Source organism: Pinus tabuliformis, chromosome 3_1, assembly GCF_031772625.1.
Source record: "Pinus tabuliformis cultivar Carrire ecotype Pingquan chromosome 3_1, CPIR1, whole genome shotgun sequence".
NCBI classification, from domain to species: Eukaryota; Viridiplantae; Streptophyta; class Pinopsida; order Pinales; family Pinaceae; genus Pinus; species Pinus tabuliformis.
Genome location: NC_142301.1, coordinates 299,279,198 through 299,296,687, shown reverse-complemented (window position 1 = coordinate 299,296,687; position 17,490 = coordinate 299,279,198).

The window sequence follows — 17,490 nt, the reverse complement described above, 5'->3', positions numbered from 1 at the left end:
AGTCAAAGAAGATGTGTGAGAGGTTCCAACACTTCGAAGGGAGAGGAAGGTGACGGTGAGTTCCAGTTTGAAAGGGATGAGTCCCAACTCGGCTAGGAACACACCACACAAAGGACATGCACAACTTCTGGTGGAGTAGTCCACTCAGATGCAGCAGTCACATCATATGAGCTAAAATAACACAAAAAACACTCACGAATCAGTCTAAGGCAAGTGTGATGGTTGTTATAGCAAGGTTCAAGTGAAAGGTCTCTCTGATGTCCGACAGAGAAATCGACATGAATGGTGACAACATTAACAACATATGTAACACATTAACAACAAGATTTAGATAATTGCATGTGAATTAGTTTATACACAAGTATGTAAGTTAAACAACATATATCATTAAAGCAACCAGATCAGTCCAACTACAATAACAACATATGCATGCAAATGTGTTGGCTCTTATTATATAAAGAAGTGTAAGTCACAATCATACAATACATCCATGTAAACCTGCTAGCCCCAACAATGGAATGTTACAGCCACATCTGCCTGCTCCTCCAAAGAGATGTACTAGTTCCATGAAGTGGAGAAGCCAAGGCACATTACAATATTGTCCAAGCCTTCTTCAAAATAGTCTTAATAGAAGCTTGGATGACCAAAGGCCTCTCCAATTGATCCAAAATGTATTTTGGATAGACTGCTAAGTCTAAGTGTTCCTCACAGAGGAAAATGAAAGTCGAAGGAAGTTTCTAGAAATAGCCCCATGGCATAGATCTTCTCATTCTAAATCTACTGCAACTTGAATGGGAAAAAATGGACTTAAGATGCAGAAGTTATTGCAGAAATAAGATGCCCTTTATTCTCTGGGAAAAGAGGCAAAATCCCCTAAAATGGGCAATAGACCCTTATAAAGGCAAATCGCATCGAAGAGGGTCCAAGAGGTGGACTTAAGCTGAAAGGGGAGAAACCCCCGATTATCGATCCCCAACATATCGGGTCGAAGGTAGGCACATGCACATGACATAAGATAAGGACCCCGGGTCGATGCGATATTATGATTGCTGATATCAGTGGATCAACATCGACGATGGCACGAGACAAGGGATCGACCCCTGGGCCAATGGACTTGCGATTGTTATATATCGCAGCGCAACGTCACATCGCAATGATATAAAGGGGCGGTTACAAGCCAGACCCGATGAGTTTTATAAACTTGCCCCGATAAAATTTGAGTTCTGGTAAAAGGGACTTTTCTATGTATTAATGATTTTCAGTGTAAAAACCAAAATACAAGGGAAACCGATAAAGCCGGACCTGAAGGGGAATTATAGGCACAATTCATATGATTTGAGTTCCATAAGTGGGATTTTGGGCAAGCCTTAAGTGGTAAATGGTATTGGGCTAGCTCCGCCCAATCCCATACAATGAATGACGCATGGCTGGTGGAGGAGAGAGGAAAACCGCCTCTTCGGGCAGGTAATCTTTGTATCCTTAAGCCACCTGAAATCGCATATTGACCATTGGATCAGAGATCTTGTACATCGATGGTGGGGCTTGCGCTAGCAGCCAAAGGTAGACCCGATGTGATTATAGGGCGGATGCGATAAATTTGCAAGTCTGATAGAAAGAGTTTTGTCGGGTTTTTCACGTATTTCGTGTGTATTTTGGATTTTACCCAAAATGCTTATGTGATGCGATATGCTACCTAATGGCAGACCCAAAAGGGATTTTAGGGGTGATTGAATGGGATTTCAAGTCTGAAAATCATGCTCGATAATGTATTTTTTAGACATTCTCTGTGTAGTGGGATTTTCTCAATTTTTGGGTTTTTGCCTAAGAAAAGGCCCCAAAACCTTTGTAACTACTCTTGATCATCATGCCACACTGCAAGTAGGCATCTTTACAGGCAATGATACATTTTGAAGCCACAGATCCACAGAGCCAAATGGCCAGTCAAAAAGACAAGGAGCAGGGAAGTTGCAAAGTCGCAGAGGGATGATGATACACAGAGTAATGGCTGGGGTAGCCGAGAAGCTAGAAAAGTACATCAAAGAAGGCAAAGAGCTCAATTCAGAGGAAGGTAGAAGCAAGAGAGTAGGGAGAGTGAAAGCTAATGCGCAGAGCTGCTGAGGGAGTCTTTGGGGTCACTTGGAGGTCAAGTGAAAAGCCAGAGAGCTGAAAGTTGCAGAAAGCCAAAGCCAGAGCTCAGCGAAGCCAAAGCCGAAGAGCTATAGCCAAAGCCAGAGCCGAAGAGACAGAGCCAGAGCCAAGAGCCAGAGCCAAGAGCCAGAGCCAAGAGCTAGAGCTAGAGACAGAGCCAGAGCCGAGAGCCAGAGCCAGAGCCGAGAGCTTCAGAGCCAGGGATAATATGGTGTCTAAACCCATTGTGTTCTATGTAAACTAATGGAGTTGAGCCACAGAGCTTTTAAAAGGACTTTTCCATAATCCTAGAGAGCCTAGTCGAGTTGACTAGAGGTAATGGAGACATAGCCCAAGAGTTTTGGGTGAACTCCTAATTAAATTGTTGTCTTATGTGTTTGTTTTACTACTGAATTATTTACTATTATATGTATTTATATATCAGGTTAAGCACATCAACTTAAAAGCACATAAACAGTTTAAAATAGACTAACATACACCTATTTTCAAGCATTATTAATTCTGCATTTGGTTAATCATAAAGACTTGGGAATAATTTAAGCTCTTGAAGTGGGAGAGGTTCTTGTAAGTTCACAAGAAGCCTTTAGTGCCCCATTTTCAGATCACCAATGAGTTATGACGGACTATTTATAGCAAAGGGTGGGGTGACCCTTGACATTCCCCTTTATGACAGTTAAACTACCCTCATGACTCTTCACCTACTCTATGACTGTTACATGCAACCATTGACACTTGACTTACACTTGAAATGACTCAACAGTACAATGTAGATGTACTCATGTGAGACAACATGGATTGAGCAATCCTCAAAAGACATCACTGACACTCAACTCGCTGTGATGATACCAACTCTTTGACATGCATGTGATGGTGAAGGTGGTGAGATGATGCCAAGCTTGGTCGTCTGTGATGGTGTGCATGCACCTCATGGTGACATATTGCTGAAGCGAACTCTTGCCTTCGTTGCAACCGGTGCATTGGTTTGGCCCCTTCATCTAGCTTGTCTTCTAACATGCGCATGGTCTTCTTGGGTACAGTTGAACCAGCAACACATTGATGCATAGTCTCCATGCTGATCTTCAAGTGTGTGCTAGTGGTCATGCGCATCAACTTGCCGAAGTACATGTTCAGCCCCAGTTGGAATTGCTTCTTGTCTTCACCTTGGTGAGTGTGTTGAATGGGTTGGATTGCATGCGTGTGCTAAACGACATGCATGTTGTTGAATCTCTTGCATGCAATCAACAACACTACTCACCATGTCTACTCTGTATCAGCTGATGGGATGGATCTTCAACTTGTACGAGCGCAGTTTCACCTGTGATTGCATGTTATGCCCACTACTGCTCCTATTCCTGCCGCTACTCATTCGTCTGTCTATGCAGCTTCATGTTCTTCTTTGAGTTGCTTCTTCAACACATGCAACTCCTTCTTTGTTCCATCTTCTACCTTTGCATGATCTCCATGTCACTTTGTCACTTCATAGTCAGTGTCTCCAAAGTTTCTTTCATCATCAATCGACCTCCTTGAGCTTGAAACCTTGTTCTGCCTTCGTGTTGTCAACAACCCTCCTCTTGCATTTGTTGCATTTAGTATGCTTTCTTCAATGGTTGTTCATGATGTTGCTCACTGTGATGATGCTTCTATAATATTTTGATGTCCTTGTCTACGAACAACTTGATGTCTTCGTGGGTAGGCAAGTCCATAGACACTTGGTCGACTACATCCCCAAGTGTGCTATGAACGGTGTCTTCATCTCTAGTTTCCTGGAAACTGTTGTACCTATATTACTAAGAGACAAATGAACACCTGCGATGCCTAGTGACATGGAAACACTCATGGCAAGGAATATGTCAGTTGAAAACCAAAATGAACATGAGAACTAAATTGCAACATACCTGGATGAATGATCATGAAGGTTGCGCAATTTTGGTTGGGAGGTCGGGAAACCAACTACCAAGACTGCAAAAGGCAGAGTCTGGGTTGCTAGGAGCCTGACTGACTGCTGGAACTGCACAATGTAAGGTCCAGTCTGGCTGCTAATTGTTGGCATTGCGCAATGCACAATTCCAGCTGGGAACGACTGCTGGCCCAGGGACACATTTGTGCAATTTCTTGGGCCAAGCAGCCACTATCCTCCAGAAATGTGAAAAATAGTCTTGGAGGCTAGTGCTAGGTAGGAATGCACAAATCTAGAGAGGAAGGTGAGCCTTCCTTTCCTATATTTCACAATGTAGCCTTGGTGAAGGCAAATCCCAGGCCAAGGTTGGCCAGACTCGCCGACGGGCAACTAAAAGCAAGTAAATCAGTCAATGCATGGCAAAACTAAGTGATAGTAGAAGTGATTAATAGTGCATCCAAAAAATGAATGAAATATTCACCTAATAAATCAACATGCATGTGGGTGAGGAAGTTTGCCAGTTAGGCGAATGTCCATGCAAAATAGTTTCATGCATGGGACTGTAGTGAGATAGCAAAAAAAACTAAACAGAACTAGGAAAAGCTAGAATATATGTAAACGACAACAAACATTCAAAGAAGTCAAGAAAAAAGTAGTCCTACAATATTAAACACAAAAAGTGACAAAAATGTAGCACAAGGCATGGGAAGCGGGCTTACCTCAAAACAACTGAGTTGAATGTGCCGAATGATCCTAGATGTGATGTGGGATATGAGAGATACAAGGTTGATGTGAGAAAAGAGCTCTGTAGAATCTTGTTGATGAGTTTTGATAACATCGAGGTTGTGACGTAGATGCCACAAATCTACGGGAAGTGACACTTGGTGGGAGGCTTCAGAATTTCTCCTTGCACGTAACCTCCAACTGGTAAACATAGTTCCCTGAAACAAGGGATGCTTTTGAATTCTACCTTGGGAGAAGAATCCCATGCATGCAAGATAGTTTTGCTCAGTCGTAGAGGGAACCGGTCAACTCAGTTGCACATGGAAGAGACTGCTTGACTACTGGAGAAAAAATCTCATTTCTGGCTTGGAGCTGGGCTAGTTGCCCAGGAGATTTGTGCAATTTCTGGGTGGAGAAACTGAGTGATGCCTAGATTTGTGCAAATCCTAGGCTGAACAGCTTGTTGCTGGGAAAATTTGCTCAATTCCTGCTGGGAAGGTTTGCAAGCAGGATTGCGCAATCTTGGAGCCCACGAAATTGTCAGAGAGAATTATGAAATTTCTAGAAGGAAGGCTGGTTGCCCTCCGGAAATGTGCAATTTTCAAGGGGAAGCTTCTTAGCCTGCATTAGGACCAAGTCTGGGTGAGTAGCTTGTGAAGGGAAAATATCATACTGTGATCAACAGTTTACCTTTGAGAAAGAAAGACATTGAAGCTTGAGGACTTGATGAAGCAAGGCAAGCTGCTGTGAAGGTTGGTAGGGAGGCTCCAAAATAGGATAAGGGAAAATTTTGGAGGGTGGTTGTAGCCTCTACAACACCTTATTATGATTTTCTTTCTTTATTAGGCTACAAAGTAATACTAGCATTTTGTTCCTAATAAATGGCTTATTCCATCCCAGAAGGCCGACTAAAATATGAATGTAACCTTCTACTCCTATCAATTGTCTGTGCTTTTCTTTCTCCTCATTTAACCTTAGCAATTCATTAAGAGCATACATCATAGTCTACTCCTCATCAGAATCCATATTAGATTTCAATGAAGCTATTGTGACCATTGTATTTATATCCTTCCACTCTTCTATAGACCTTTGGAGCATGATATTCGGTTTGAGTCCTTTGTTTATTAACACCTGATTAGTCATTGGACACGTAGTGTGCCCCTCTACAAACAATATTTCAATATAACTTCTGTCAAATTTTCAACAGGATCTTCCACTACCTCTCAAGAAATTGGAAATTAAAAGGATTCTAAGGGAGGAAAAGAATGACTTCCCAAAAAGAGCATTTTCTCATAATATATCTTATCCCTCTCTTTGGCAAAAGACGTCACATCTGCACAATGGAGAAATCTAATGATTTGTTCCATTTGCAAAGCCTATGCTTCTTTTTTTTCTCAATATGGTGTCTTCCATATCCTTTTTAAACTCTTCATATCTGTGTTTCAAAACCAATGTATCAGTGGAAAATCCCACTACTTTGGCAATCTGCAGAAGTATTTTATTTGTGTAAACACTATCAATATGCCTTTATCTAATCTTAGATTCAATTTTATCAACTATCCAATGCATTATCTAGAGACTGTTAATTGAATTGAATTGAATGGATTTTAATGATGTCCACGAGACCAAGCAGTCTAAGGGACCTAGAGCTCCAAACAAAAAAAATCACATTTTCAAGTTTGTCTCTATTACAACCCTCTTGCCATGAATCTTGATCAAGAAGTTCGCAGTTTTGCAAAGTCGTGCTTCATCAAACAACTCTTTACAACCATCCAACTTCAGATTGCTTTCAAACTTATTATTGAATGCGAAGAAATATTTTTTAAGGTAGCTAAAAAAATTAAATAAATCACAAAATATGTGAAGAATGAAAATAGTCACCAAAAAGGAAGTTAATTTATTTGATGGAGGAAAAAAATAAATTTCTTGAAAATTTTATAAATATAAAGATTTTGGTAGGTAGTGATGATCAAAAGAGGGTTTTTCCTAGACATGGAAATATAAGAGAATTTACCAGGTGGGTGTATGTAATCCATTGATAGATTTTGTTGAATAATCTGCATATATGTGATAAATAGTTAGTGCGTTAGTGGAATAAATGAATAAACAAACTTGGTAGCATGATAAGAACAAGGATGGGCCAATAAGGGTGCATTTTCTTATAAGGTACCAAGGATACTCTAATGTCAACATGTATGATAAAGTAAATGAAGAACTCGAACCATGATGCTTTTTCTTCTTTGCCATTGAACACATATGCATAGAGAAAGAGGCAAGGGAGGGATGGAAGATACGTTGTAGCATGCAATCAACACTCAAAGAAATAAGTTGAGTAGATTTGAATATCATGTAATGCGCTATGGTGTATATATATTATTTTTTTCTTACGTTGAGAACAAAAGTTGCATCCATGCCCAAAAGAAAAAAAATGAATTAGGTAATCTCATTTTTAAATTTCAAGGATTATCATAAGGTTTAATAGGAATTGAATGTTCTATGGAAAAATTTGTAGGAACTAAAGGTTGTGTGGTAGAAATGGAAGCAATTGAAGATTTTATTATCCTACAAAAGCATATAAGTAGTTGAATAATTAAGTTTCTAGGTTGGTCATATTTTAGTAGGTTGGTGTTTCACTCTCTGTCTGGTGATGCACACAAGAAAATCCATGAGCCACATATGAATAGGACTGAATAAGAGCATTTTCTTATGTGTTATAAAAAAGGTTCTTCAACTGGTCTCTAGCATTTCATAACTATAAAAGGCAACATTTTTCAAAGTAGACTATTCACGGTATATACAAGGGTCATTCATTACCAAAATATACATTTTTTACCTTGTGGTATCAATTGAGTAATCGTCTATAAGTGGAACCCTCTCCATATAGTCTGCTCTTGGCTCTTCCCTCTTTGTGTCTTCCTGGCCATGCTTCCAAAATCATAGCTACTCTCAGCATGAAAAATTAAGCCAAGGTGCAAATCTCTTGAAGAGGATCGAATGATCAAAAGCTTCAGACTTCTAGCCTCTTGGGTATAAAATGGTTTGTGACTTTGGTTGTGTTTGTGGCTTTGGATATGTTAAGGCTCCTCCTGCAACTGTGCTCTCTATTTTTCTATTAACAAAATGTTATCATCTGTTTTCTCACTAATCCTCCTTAGCCATACCCTCTATTTTGTTGTTAGCTTAATTTTATAAACTTGGTTTTCCTGCCAATCTTCCTTGGCCATAGCCCACCCATCCTCCTTGGGCATACCCTCTTAAACCTTAAATTTGATGAGTGGGAAAACGAAATTCCAAATGAAAGGACCAAAATTTTTACCATAATGTAAAACAAATATTATTCAAATATAATAAATATTTTAATTTTTTCAAAAGTTATCAAGTGTTATAAATGTTTTAATATTTTTCTAAAAGAAAGGTAGTTGAATTTGCAAGCTATTTTTTTTTCATGTTTCCACCTTATGAAAGATTTGATTCCTTTGTCTTGGTGCTTGGTAGATCCAGAGTTAGGATGGATCTAGATAGGTTTAATTATTAATTGTAGTTATAGTTATAATTTTTATTTATTTTTACGGAGTCAAAATGTTAAAGAGGACATCACAACATCTCTACCATGGGAGAGGAATTCAATAATTATGGAGAAACCCTATAGGGACATGGAAAAATTGCAGGTGATGAAAGGGGTGTAGAGTATTTTACTAGAGCGAGGCATAGTTTTGAGGAAGAGTGAATGGGCTCTTGAAAATGTCAGGCTGTCATATCCTTGTCAAAATGCAAAATAAGATTAAATGATAACCATAATATTTTTATTCACACGATGTATATTTTTTATGTACAAAGATCGTTGTTGTGATAAACCATTTGAAGACACACAACTACTCCTCAAATATGTTTTTTAGATGAGATGTTTGTTTCTTACTATCGAACCCACATGACAGAGGAGGAGTTGGTGGATTATGCATTAGACGAGGGTGTTTTCAAAATGTTTGGGCTAGCACAAGGATTTTAGCCATTCGCATTTGGAATTTAGATAAAAATGTAACCATGCCTCTGATTTCGATCCTATGAGGTATTTAGAAAGAAAGGTTAATAATTTGATAGGGAAGTCATCCAGCGATTCAGAGGCTGTAACCCCTGCTCCAATTGTGTATTGTCCAAGTCCTCTAGTTTTGGCTAGCCCAGGGCTCAAGACCATTTGTGAGGGGATGCAAAAATCTTCTTAGGTTTTTCTAGCTTTAAGTTTCGTTTCCCTTTCATCCTCGAGATTGAAGAAAGACATGCAATGTATTATGATTTTCTTAGGGTTTTAAGAAGTTTTAGCAGTTATGACTTTCTCTGGTTTATTTTTTTTCTTGTCCTTCATCTCAAGTTCCATTGTCCTTTCCCTCCTTGGATGAACTGGTGAAGAAGAGCATTTTCCCGATAGTGAAGGAAGGTCAAAATGATGTTGAGAATATCTGAATCCATTTGCAGCGTTAAAATTTATAGACAAAAGGGTATTTAGAATTTTATCACTATAAATGGATTCAAAGAACCCTTAGTCTCTAAATTTTAACATTGCAGATGGATTCAGAGACCCCTGTAGTGAAATGAAACACTTCACTATCAAAAATTGCAATTTTCCATTTCCAGAGTGACATAATTAAAAATTACTAACATAAATGACTAATTCATATAGTCATTGTACTTATTATTTGGTCTTATTTTTATTCTTGGACTATAGTAGCCATTTGCGTTAATAATTATTAATTTTTTCACTTATTATCTAGTCATATATTTTAGTCCTGGACTAAACTAGTCATTTTAGTTAGTCACTTTTAGTTTGGTTACTTATTATCTAGTCATATATTTTTCCCCTAAACTAAATTAGTCATTAAGTAAGACATTTTTAGTTCGGTCACTTAAAATTTCTCAAATTTAGTAGTAATTCACTTGAAATAATTGAGGTGACTAACATTTTTAGTCACCTAGTCACTAATCTCATCATTTTATACTAGTGAGTGAACTCTGGATCATTCTTGTACAATTCTGGCCATTCAAAGGTATTGTGACCACAAGAGTTGAGAACAGTTAGTTCCACAAATGGGGGTCGACTGAGTCTATATACAACATGATTGGTGTTCCCCTTCTTGTAATTAATGTTCAAGTGGCATTGTTACAGATATGTAGACAACTTCTAATGGTTATCATTCTGTAACTTACCTTGCATCTGTATAAACTGACGAGGTCAGTGATTTGTGTGGATGATCATTTCCTTCCTAGAATATAATGTTTCCATTGTTGGCAAGCATGTATGATAGAATACATCTCTTTATCATAGGTGGGGTACTTATGAATTTTATCGGAAAGTGTATCACTAAGATACGCCATCACATGCCCTTGCTAGGTGAGAACTGCACTAACATAATAGTTAGAGGCATTTCCCTCGATTTAAAATGGTTCTTGCATGTTTAGTTATGCAGTTACGTGCGTAGAGAAGAGGCAGTGCTTCAAATCAACAAATGCCTTTTGCCGGGAATTGGACTAGTAAATTTTTTCTTTCACTTCATCCTTGGTAATCTAACTGAAAGGCCAAGTGATATGGGAGGATCCCAACATGAATCTCTGATAAAAATTGGTAAGGCCATAAAACCTGCAAAGCTCTTTTAGAGTGGTCGGAGCTGATCAATCTCGAATGACTTGGTTCTTAGCTAGATCCACATGCACGCCTTGCTCATCTATGATGTAACTGATATATTGGAGCTAGTTTAGTCAAAGGTGCATTTATCATGGTTGGCACATAGTTTGTATTGTCGTGGGGTTTGGAGGACCTACTGAATGTGTTGTAAGTGCTCTTCCTAACTCTTGTTGAAGATAATAATGTCATCTAGATATACAACCATCAACAAGTTGTTGAAGGGATGCAAGATGTCATACATTAGCCTCATAAAAGTTGTAGGGGAATTTATCAATCGGAAAGGCATGACCAACTATTAAAAAAGGCCCTCCTTGGATTTGAGGGCGATCTTCCATACATTTGTGGGCTCTATTGGAACTTGGTGATAGCTATCCTTCATATCGATCTTGCTAAAATACTTGCCCCCCTTGAGCAGGTGAAGAAGGTTTTCAATCCACGGGATTGGATACATGTTCCTTACAATGATTTTGTTTAGTGCTCGATAATCAATGTAGAGCCTCTAGGTCCCATATTTCTTGTGTACAAGTACAATCGGGCTCCCACAAGGTGAAGAACTTGGTCAGATGTTCCCTTTTTCCAAAAAATATCAAATCTGCCACTTGATCTATTCATATTATAGAATGGAGTGGAAGTATATCATCCCATTGGGTAAAGGTGCTTTAGGGGTTAGATCGATCAAATGCTTGACCTGACAGTGTAAGGGCACCCATGTTGGTGAGGAGAAGATGTCCCTGTATTCTTCTATGATGTTATCCACCTACTTTTGTTGCACGAAGGAACATTTCCTACGCACCATGGATGTGGATATGATTTTCACCTTAATTTGAGAGAGAATAAAAAAGAAAACAAATTTCTCAATATGGGAATGATCTTACTGCATTACTTATTAGAGATCAAAGAGATAGCGGTAGGAAGGGATACCTTTGGTATTCCATATAAATTATTACCCAAAGTGATAACAATAATGGGATGCCTAGTGTTATCACTCAGGTTGTTCCCAAAAGTTGTAAGAAAGGGAATATGGCCGAGGTAACCACAGACCAATATTTTACACACAGATTCTAGCCAATCTGCATCCAAAGAGGGCCCTCTCTTTATAATTTAGCTTTGTTTTGAGGTGTATCAGGCTAGTTATGAAGTGCAAGGGTTTTGTTTAAAGTTTGGTTGGAAGGATGGGGACGCAATAGAATAGTGAGGCAAAACTAAAGCATTTCTGTCCATTGGGCATGATGGAGTCAAGGAAAGATGGCTTCCTGGGTTAAGTTTCTAATCAGAGGATTTAACACAAAGCAAGGTACTCAAATATGGAACAATTTATAAGCTGGAATCAGATGGAAGGGAGTCAATGGTGAAGGGCAATTAAGAATCCTTGATCATGTTGACAAAGGGATAATGGATGATTACTGCCAAGGAGCAGTTAAGAATTCCTTAGTTAATATTCAAGATGAAAGAACCAGGGGAAACAGGAGCAATTAAGAATTCACTCTTTATGCTAATTCTAAAGAAAACATTAATAATAACAGAGACTGAACACAGAGTGCAAACAAGCAAATTCTGGGCTATTCTTTTTCTCTATTATTTAGAACATGAAATATAGATGATATAATAAACACAGAAACTATAAAACACAAGTCAAAAGAGACTTATTGATCCATGAAATGATTCAAGAATTCTGCAACATGGTCCTTAGCATCAGTTCTTCATCCAGTGAGCTAGACAAAATGGTTCCAAAAGCCTTTTATTCCAAAAACGGTTCAGTATTACAGTCAAAACTATGAACATCCACCACCAACCAACCCCAAATACTTCGTCTGGGGGGTATTTATACAAAATGTCAAGATATTATGCAAAATATCTAATAGAAATAAATATTTGCTGATAATTAATGTTTCTATGACATAGATAGAGACAGATGGTCTCGAAAACAAGGAGATAATAACTAGATGCAATAAATTTGTGCTACACTGGTTGATCCACCTTTATGAGAGGTACTAGAGGTAGGTGCTGCAAGTCGGTTCCCAACCATCTTCCACTAATCTTCTATGATGATTTTCTGCTTTGGCTGGACTTTATTTAATGTTGATGTGATACGCTTTGATTTGCAGGACCGTGGTTCATTTCTGTTATGTGCATTTATAATAGATGGTGCACAATTTTGATTTTACCAATGATAAGTCTACAGGATCTCTAGCATGGTTTGCCACCACTCTGGTCCTGGTATTTTATGTCTCTACAACTTCCTTAAAGTCTCGTCAGCGTCTATGTACCTAAAGAAATTAGGTGGGATGGTGAACAGATGCTTCACCTCATGCTCTATGTAAAAATGATTTTCCAGGCTATCATAAAGGGACTGGCCAGATGGAAATGCTTTTTCTCCTGAAGTACTTGAAGATGCACTAGCTTGATTGACAGAAAATGTATTTAATTTGTGTACATAGTCCTTGTGCTTCATCAAATGATCATTATCTCCCACAGGACTTGGCAAACCCTTTTGATTCAGGACTGTAAATTTGTCTGTGAAAGAATCTATTTCTACTTGCATGACCTGACAACTTCTGTCCAAGTTTTGCATTAGATTTTTCATGGTTAGAACTCTCTTGATGTCCAAAATGGTACCTGTTTTGTCTCTAATATCCAGTGCTTCCAATTCTTCACTGGTTTTAGTATTCAAAAAATGTATTAGCCTAATAGCTTGCTCAGGCATTTGTCCTAATACGGATCTTTTTTTCTGAATCTCCACTTGGGCTACTTTATCAACTCAATCTGTCCATAAATGGTTTGAATAGACCTCCATACACCACTAAGTAATTGAATGATGTTGGTCCAATAAATTCCTCTGATTTCTACCAGAGGCTTATGCAGAGAGAGATATTTTTCCAAGGCTCTTATGTTGTTTTCCAATGCTTTGAATTCTCTTGCTTTCTCTGCCATATTCATTTTAGATTTATCATAGCTTTGCTCGATCTTTGCCAGTTCTTCTTTGACTTGCTTCAATTCAGATAATTGGAGTTTCAACTCCTCCATGGCCTTTATTAGTTGCTCTGTAGTCATATCAGTGCTGCTGCCTGGTGCTGTTGCTGTTGATCTTGCTCCTATGATGATTTCTGCAGTTGATGCTGGGACAGTGGGAGGCACTGCTGTTATAACTGTGGGAGGGGCAGTTGTGGTTATTGGAGTTACTTGAGGTGGCTGGGAGGTCGACACTCCCTGCTTTTCTTGTAGTGCTTTCTCCAAGGCCTACTCTGTCTCACCCAATCTCTCGTTCAGCCTCATGAGAAGGTCCATCATGTCCTCCTCGGACTTTTTTTGTACAACATATGCTGTTTGTGGATGCATAGAAGGAGGCATTTTGAGCTGTTTTTTGAGGGCAGTAATGTCCTTTTCCTTTTTCCTCATTAGTGCTTTTATACCTTTGGCATCTTTGGCATCATGTCCCAACTCAATGATAATATCTTCGAAGGATTTAATCCTGTTGTCCTTTGCTAGGGAAGAAGCTTTCTCTAAATCTAGCTGAGCAGAGGTGTTCTCCAATGAGTTTTGCAATTTGTGAGCCAACATTGCTTTGTCAACTAGTGTAGAATACACCATCTCTCCTGTCTGTTTGTGCAGCTCAATCTAGTCTATTGGATGAATGTCTTTGGCCAAGACCTCCAGATTTGTCCTAATATAATCAGCTACCTATTGTGGTTGCTGCACCTTGGGCTTGAAATAGCTCATGATCATTTTCCCTTCTTTAATGTCATATGCTGACATTAATCTTTGCTGTTTTGTGGGGGCCATCTTAAGATATTGGTCATAAATTTGCAGCCTCAATGGATCATTTCTAGCCTTAATCTCTGTGAATGTTCTTTTGACATCGGAAGTCTGCTTTCTTGGTGGCCTTGTGGATGAAACTTCCACATTATGCTGGCTTTCCATCTCTTGCCTTTGTGAGCTAGTTGATGTATCTATCACTAGGGAGGTCTATGGGCTGGTTGCCCTCTCACCTCTTAGGCTTTCTATTGTTTCTTCAATGATTTCCTCTTCAGATAGAGGATTCCGTCTTTTCCTCTATGCACCTGGCTGTTCCACTAGTCCATTGATGGGTGTGGCCTCTTCTCTGTCCCTTTTCTTGCCTTGTTCCTCATTTAGAGGAGTGTGTAGTGTAGGAATCTCTGCTGCTTTGGTCTATATTGGAGGAATTTTCTCCTGCTGATCAGTCATTTCTTGCTGCTCTGAGCCTGCTACTTCCTTAACCTTTGAAGAACCTGAAACTGGTGTGCTGGCCTCTTGTGTAGGTTGCTGTGAAGTCTCAGATGAAGATGTACCCACTCTGGCTTGCTGAGGTAGCTTGAAAGATACCTATCCAAAAGAGTCCAGGTCAAGGGTTTTTTCTAAATCTTTCATAGCTTGTTCCATTTTTTTTTGCCGAGTAAGTCCTTCTACTAATGTACCCTCTATCCACTCATCCCGATTAGCATATTGTTTTACTTCAGGTATCCTATGATGTGTGTAAGCTGAAAGTCAATTTTTTACTTTTCTGTCACTTATAAAGCCATTTGGGTCATATGGTACCCACCAGAAGCTTTTCTTCAATTTAAGGTGTTCCCCTACTATTTTATCAGCATCTTCCCATTCTTCTCTCTTGTTAATGATAAAAGGGCCTAATTGATTTCTTATTCTCAGCTGAGCCTTTTTCTTGACATTTCAAAAGTGAGTTAAATCTGCATTAATAAGTTGCCTGAAATATTCCAGAGCAAACAGTCTCATAGGCACATATTTGGGCAGCTTATAAGGGCACAATTCACAGGCATATATCTTGATTTCAATGTGATCCTGGTAGAAGTACCAGTCACGTATCCTGTAGTTCTTGGAGAGCTATAAAATCTTCCTTATGTCACCAGAGAGCCTGGGAGGAGGAGCTCTTATCAATAGAGTGGAGGCTGGATGTATAAACAGGTCAATGAATTCATAGTAGGTGTAAGGGGATTCAGCAATTCTGTAGAAGACAGAGGTCCAAAAGATTACAGACCTCCTCTCTCCTTTGGCATCCAATTTCATGATGGGAAATATAACAATATCTGGGTGATAATACAACAGCAGATGGTATATGAAACTTGTGTATTTAAACACTCCGTCTCTTTCCAAATTCATAAATTGACCATGGATTTTGTCAGCAATGAAGGAGGCATAGTCATACTTAATAACAGGGGGCTGTCCTGGAGTAAAGGTGGATAATAGAACCAGGACCATCTCATCCACATATTCATTGGACCTGAATCCCAATATCACTGATATCGTGTCAAGAAGAATTCTTCCAGTCTCGTTGAAGGAGACATATAAATAAGGAGGTGGGCCTTAGGGCTAGCATTCTGGTTTCATGAATAACTTAGCAATTCGAGCTATTTCTGCACTAGACAGTTCAGAGCCCTTATCAAGCAGGAATCCCATGGAAAGAGGAGCAAGAGGCTGAACTGGATGAAAGTGTAGCATCTCATTGATAGACTCAGTAGTTATGTAAGAGAGAACAGTTTGTGATGGAGTCATAACTGCTTTTCTGACAGGGTCATACTTGGCACAACAGTGGCGAATAATATCTGGGAATATATTGACTGATGAAAGGTAATACCTAGGGAGATTGTATTCCCATACTCCATAGATATCAGAGTTGTTCAAATGACTATTTCTGATTAGGCAGAAGGTATGAAGATGATTTTGGCAACCAATTGGGTCTTTTATTTGGAAATCTCTGTCGGCCAAGGGTAAATGATGCTGGTCTGTATGAGGCGCATTGAGGGGCGCTATGTTGAGGGCCACAGGGGCTTCCATTGTTCAATTCTCTGTGTTTTAAATCGGCGGTTGAATTTATGTGAAAAAAGGACAAAATAACAGTTCTAAATGGGCTGGTATGGCAATTATGAACTGTTTTGGCTTGAATTTGGCTCTTAAAGGTATAATTTGCAGAGGAAAACCAAAAACACAGGTTTGGGAGGTAGGACCGAGTAAATACCTATATTATGGAGGCGAACGATTGTAATTGGCAGGTTGACTGACGAGTTGAGCAACAAGAGACTGGTCTTTGCTTGGCTGGGTGGTGGACTGGAGCTTTGGCAGCTACTGGAAGTAATTTTGCATGCAACAGTCTTGGGAAACAAACAAATGAAAATGAACGAAAATGATGGTTTTTACGGGTTTTTTAACAAAAATTGGCTTCGCGGGCCTTTTGGTGCTTTTTGGTCGGATGACGTCATCGGGACGTGACATTTTGTCGTGGCGCGGGGTACGGATGCTGACTCGGTAGTGATGTGGCGATGATGTCAGCGGGAGGGCGGTAAGCGGTATTGGCCCACACCGCTTATGCGCTAAGGTGGTTTTTGGTGGAGGTGCCGCGAGCATGTCGGGAGGGCACCGTGTGTCCCAGGTATGGCAGTTATACCACCGGCTCCCCAGGCGGTAAACTACGGATGGTGGGTAGTGCACGATATGATCTGGAGCCATCTGATCAACAGGACCGGATACAACGGTTGGCGGTATGTCAGAGATAGGTCAAGGCTATGGTACGGGACCCATATAAGAAACAATGTTTTTAAATATATTGGGGTGATTGCTATTGGTTGTCGGGGGGATTAAACTGTTAATTAACCAGGTGTTAATTAACTTTTGAATATTTGCGCGACGGAGGTTTTTAATGCATTCCAGCTGAACCATTAAACCCTCGTTTATATAGTGTTATGGTTATATATTAACCAGGGGTGGGATATTTAAATTTTTTGGGGTTTTTCATATGTTTACATAGTACGGGGGGGAAATATAGGGATTTATACAGTAATGTTAATGGTCACAATGGATCTATGAAGGGTGAGCGCCAAGTTATAAAGTTCAACAATTTAGGCTTAGGAGAGAACAGAGGTTTTACACAAGAAATGTGGATTCTTTGCCTATGGCAAGAATGTTAAACTTCTCAGGATTTTTCATGAAATGGAGTGATTTAGGAATATTGAGCAGATCTCAATATCCTTGGGGGAGGTTAGTAAGTGTTTTTGGGAGAAGTGTGAAGGGAAGTTAGACA